The following is a 6,118-nucleotide window of genomic DNA, read 5'->3' as shown; positions in this document are numbered from 1 at the left end:
GAGCTCTTCACCCATTCCTGAGAGTGACATAATCAGGTATCAGGGCATATTTAGTGCTTAATTACACTATGTGTTACTCGGTGGCCACTTAAAACGATAATTTAGCTCCTTGAAGGGAAATTGCTCTGCACTGCTGACTGATNATTTCTCACTCGTTCTCTGAATATTTCCCAAACAAACAGGCCTGCCTGACAGCTCCAGCCGATTAGCGAGTTCCTCCGTCTGCTTTGGAGGGTATCCCCATTACCGACCAGTCAGGTAGCGAGGAACTATCAGCCCAGGACCACCGGTGCCTGTTACAGTATGTGGAACCTGACAGGATCACTGAGCAAGGTGCACTGTACGAGGCTTTTAATTGCTTCATGTATCACACAATAGCCATTAGGGTAATTATTTACTGGTGAAGTGTAAATGGGGGCTGGCACAAGGCTGAGCCAGCACAGTTTTGGCAGAGGTGTGTGGCACTCACCTATACAGATCTAATAGCAGCTAATTTGGTTCATTTGGAAACGCACCCTCCGTCCAAACCCCTCTCCGGTTTTCCCCTCGCTCACCTCCAGTCAATCAGGGCGCCGATTATGTCCAATCAATCAATGCTCACTCATTAGGAACCTCCCTCCGAGTATCCTCTGGATGGCCTCATGCAGCGAGAGTCAAAAATTACCTCATAATTGCCGCTCAGGCATCATAACAAGCTAGGCTGCCCCTCTGACACGGCCATACAAACAGGTCTAACACAGGAATTGATGGATACTGGAGGAATCATATTATATATTGCCACAACCAATTAGATACAGCACATAAAGCAGCAGATCCATTCCCTCTTTTCAAAAACCGCAGCTCAGATGACACTCAGATAATATGAAGACGTGAAATGCATTTTCATATTCTCTCTCCTCACTCTCCTCTCTCTCTCTTTTCCAACATCTACTTCGGGTGTCTGGACAAATTATAACATCCTGAGGATTTATTGTACATCTGACACACCAGTAACCAAATTATAATTCAGCTGCAGTCGGCGTATTTGCAAAACCACTGTATATATCACACAGAAAGAGCGTTTCGGTGTTAGTGTGGAGCTGCCCAAAAGGTCAGCAGTCAGATAAAAGGTGTGGTTTGGTGTTATGCATGAAGAGCTTCTCAGTTAGGATACCTGGGGGCTTCTAATTGCTGCCAAAACTATATTTAAAAACATGTGATTGGAGATTCAGCCATTTTTTTAAAAATCTAGTTAGCTTTAAAATGTAATGAAAGATACCTACAGGTGGTGAGTGTGGTGTTGTGCAGAGGAGGTATTTTTCTTTAGTAGAGAAAACGGAAGCTGGTCAAAGTTGATGGTAAGAATGAGAGATAACCTGTTATAGAGTGCAAATGATTTGAGACGGGAGCAGAGTTTTATTCTACACCAGGACAATGACTCTGATCATACAGCGAGCCAGAGCTAAAATATAATGGTTGAGATTAAAGCATGTTCGGTTGTTGGAATGGGATAGTTGAAGTCTAGACCTACATCAATGGAGTGGGCAAGAAAAGCAGGCATACATTTCATAAGCGGTCCAAAGATGAGTGAAGCTGGTAGAGATTCAAAAATTACAGCTAAAGGTGGTTCTACAGAGTATTGTGCATGCGCACGACACACTTTTCAGATTTTTATTTGCGTGCCATTTGAAAAACAATGAGTCATCTTCCTTGCAGTTAATAACCAAGCATTACTTGTGCATATTTTGCATTGCATAACCACTGTATTTTGTAAAGTGACAAAATGTGCAAAGACATAAGAATACTTTTACGTGGAAAACGTTTTGTTTCACATGTTGGAAAAATAAACATTTAATTTAAAAAAAAATCTATACTAATGTTTCCTTCATAGTACTTATTTGGTTTTTGTATAATGCACATTTTTAAGATCCTGCCAAATGTAAGTGTTTTCATGTGGTGCAACTTTTAGTCCTAATGATTCAATTACTTCAGAAGCAATATGTAGAATGGAGTCCACTCATAAATGCAATTACCGCGAATCAGCTTAAAAGTAAAGCATTAATCTCTGTTAGCTCTGGGGCTTTAAAGAAATGTGGACATAGTTAGATGATGCAGGAAAGTAAAAAAAAACATTTCTTTCAAATAAATTAAAGCTTCTTATCCAAAGTAAGCAATGAATCAAGATTTCTACACTTGCGCATTAAGATGATTACTATTTTGTCATTTTTTTTTAAAACTCCCTATTTAATCTTCTGCTAAATCAAACTTTTTTGGTTTTAAAGATCAATATTAAATTTCATTCAACAGAAAATAATCTTTTTTTTATTTTATGTTTGACGGGTAAAAACCGAGACAGGTGTCGATTACAGCCAATGAGAACTCCTTTTCATACAGCAAGTTTACATAATTATGTATTTATGTATTTATTTATTTATATGTAGGACGCCTTTGTCATCTGGCATGCTGCACTCAATTTGAGCTTGACTGACAGCTACATCCAGGTTTGCAGTTTATTAGTTTCAGAAGAGAGAGCCAGATCTGCCAATTTGGACAGGAAAGTGACAAAAAGTTTCCATCTAAATAGAATAATTCCACTTCTGGGAATTCTCACATGCAGAAAAAGGGAGAGTCCGATTCTCTCTTTTATTTTTTATTCCCCCCCCCCTTTCCTCCTCCTCCCTCTCTAACTAGAGCTGTGAATGACAAACATACACGACAGCTAGAAGCTGACAGAATATCAGATTTTGACGCTTCGTGGGGGAGCCATGAAATAAACAAAAGGCAGAGAAATTGAATTACAAAGCAAGAGGAGGCTTTGGAGTTCTGCTAAGAAAGCTGTTTTATTGTTGAAGCTTAGCAATGATATTCGCCCAGGTCAGTTATGTCAAACTCCCTTTCGCTTTCAAGCTTTAAAGCAATTTTTAATCAAGAAATGCTCCTCCTGCTGACATAAATTCTAATGTACGTGCCACTTTATCACGTACTCACTCTGCCCAAATCCTTTGCAAATCACAAAGCTCTAATCAAAACAGTGTCCACTTGTCATAAATCAATAACAATATAACTAAATCACACAAGGTGGCAGTGGGAGAGGGATTACGGAGCAAAGGAAGAGCGAAAAGAAGCTCTGAGAGGGATTTTATGCATAAATCTCTCCCTTGCAACTTGGCACAAATTGAATTCAGGCACAGTGCTAGAAAAATTAATTCAGCTTTACAAAGCGGGGAGAGGTTAAACACTTTATGTGCTGCTCAGTGATCCAAATCATGGAGAAAACATTCAGAGGCATTCTCACTGTAGTCTCTTTCTCTCCACTGTGTGATCTTTATATCTCGGTAGGAAATGTGTGTATTTTGAACAATACAGATGCAGTTATCTGTCATCTGAAGCTAAATTTGTAGACACTGCACACTTTCTTAATTTATTTAAGAATAGGCGATTCACACAAAGAGGTTCTGACTGTAGAATGTGGCTGAAAGCCTTAAAAGAATCACTCTGTGCACATTAAAGCGTACTGGGAATTTGGAATGGGAGCGAAACATATGCTCCAATATTGACTTGTTCAGTTTTGAAATCCGTCAATGTTTAGTTACTTTAGCGAAAAAAATGTTGAGAAAACAAACCTATCCAAACTGATAACACAATTGCAAGATTTTTCAACGTATTGCAGCTTTGAGGTAGATGAAAGGCGAACATTTTGGTCTTATCTGGCCAGAACTGTGCTTGCCAATATGGCTCATGACACACATTAAATTTCATGACTTCTTTTGCGTTTCTTTAAACATTGACTTTCTTTAAACCAATCTTCCTTTAAAGCCAGGTTAGCAAACTTCCACAACCATTAATTATCCCGTCGAGAGATTCTCCCACCTGAGCTGTGGATATCTGCAGCTCCTCCAGTTAACATGGTGATTTTGGCTTCTTTTTTGCTTAATACTCTTCATGCCAGGCCTGTCAGTTTAGGGAGTGGCATAACCTGGTAAAACCAGCCTCTTGTTTTATGCTCTGCTTCAGCAGAGGGTCTATTGAGAAAAGATTGTCTGTTGAAGCTTTGAACAATTGGATCTAACTTTACCGAATTTCTAATATTTGGCAAGAATGTATGTAATGCGGCAGCTCGATGAAGCTTACCGTAAACAACCATAAGTGCCAAGCTGTAAACGAGAGGGGACATGATATCTTTACTAGGATCAAAACATCTTGGTCCGACTTTAATTGGTGAAGTTTTAGAAGCATGGCCAACTTGAGCTGAATGACTCTGTTCACTTCCTCCAGTGCTATTATCAAACTGCAGCTATAGACAGGTCATAATTCAAAAGCAGTGTAGAAAAACTGCATCACTGTTCACAAATCCTTCTGAAATTCACCCTGACAAATCCAGCTCAATGGGAGAAATCAGACCAAGCGCTGAAGGGAGATGAGAATTGCACAGGAAGACAGTGGCCTTGTCTGAGTAGACTCCCATTTGTGCGCAGTTGCCAAACTCTTGATTTTTCAGATGTTGAACTGAACAGTCATCTATGAGACGTTGAAGGATTAGGATATTACTTTCTAATAAAATTCTAATCTAAGCTTCTTACCAGTGACCTGTCTCATGAGTTCCTTGGTCTTGACGATGCTTTTGTTCACTAATATCCTGACACAAACCTCTGAGTCCTTTACATAACACCTGGATTTATGCTCCAAGTAAATTACACACAGGTGGACTCAGTTTACCAATCAGATTACTTCTGGAGTTTAGTGTTTGGCAGATTTAGAAGAAAAGGGGTCATGCCACATTTTTAAAAAACATTTCCTTTTGTTAAAAATGAACAAAAGCATCCTTCTCTAATTCTGATTCTAAATGTCAGAAGACATGAAGCACATATTGCATATTTATCCATTTAAAAATGGGCATCAAATGAAGTTTTCTGTTCCACAAGTTATTGATTAATAACTTACAGGTTTCTAGTAACTAGTATTATCTTAAAATATAAATTGGAGGTCACAAAAATGCTTCTGTTGCTTTTTTTTATTTTTAAGGAATTGTTCAGACTGACAATTAGTGTGACTGACAATTCTGTTAAAGCATTTTATTCAAGGTATTTTCCTCCCCTGTTTATCAGATGAGCTCAAATTAAAGGGTACATTTTCTAAATTGTTATATGATAAGACCTCTGCATTAACATATTTTATTTAAATGGTGTTTCACAGTTCACTGACCCTATAAAGTATTTTTAGGTTTGGAATATTGAAAAGACATTATCATTACTGTGGTAATCATAATCTAACAGTAATAAAAAGTCACTGTGTAAGACAAGAAAAAAAGAAATCCAGAATTCCATTTAAAATATATATATCATTAGAAAGTTAATTTCTTTCAGTAATTCAATTCAAAAAGTAAAACACATGCCAATTCATCGCATAGAATTATAAATTTCAAGTCTCTGATAGTTTACGTGATTATGCCTTACATCTATATTAAAACAAAATGTTGTTCTTCTGCAAGGCATGGACTCTTTTTGCACCAGTTACTGGATAAATGCAGAGTTGCATGGAAGTGATCAGGTCAAAGTGCTTTAAATGTTGCCTTCAACTCATCTGCAGTTTTGGGTGTGGTGCCCCCCAACCCCTGACTTTTTTATTTAAATAATCATCATCTACAGTAACAGAAATGGAGACTGGATCTATGAGTTGAATCACCAGAACAGGGACCATTCCTGATTGGATATATTTATCTGATTGCTTCAGTCAGACACGTCACACAAATTGTTTTGCATAAAAGATTTCAGACACTTTTATTATTGTACAAGTGATACCGGCATAATGAAAGTGATAATACCCATGAACATGAAAGACAGTTTTTCCTTACTGTATATACAGAGAAGTGTCTTCATATCGCACACACACATACACACACGCACGCACGCATACCCTCGTCCCCACACACGCACACACTCGCATACGCACACACAAAATGCTTCTACAAAATGAACAAATTGTAAATAACATAACATTAAATAAACTCCACCTACCTTTAGGTTTACAGCTGAATATGCATATGATGACCATCTTTGCACTGCATAGAATTTATACATATAATTTTCCTCGTGACCATTGTGGGCTTTTCTAATAATAATAATAATAATAATAATAATAA

The sequence above is a fragment of the Poecilia formosa genome, unplaced genomic scaffold (genome assembly GCF_000485575.1).
Source record: "Poecilia formosa unplaced genomic scaffold, Poecilia_formosa-5.1.2 Scaffold95, whole genome shotgun sequence".
Taxonomy (NCBI): domain Eukaryota; kingdom Metazoa; phylum Chordata; class Actinopteri; order Cyprinodontiformes; family Poeciliidae; genus Poecilia; species Poecilia formosa.
This window is presented reverse-complemented; position numbering follows the sequence as displayed.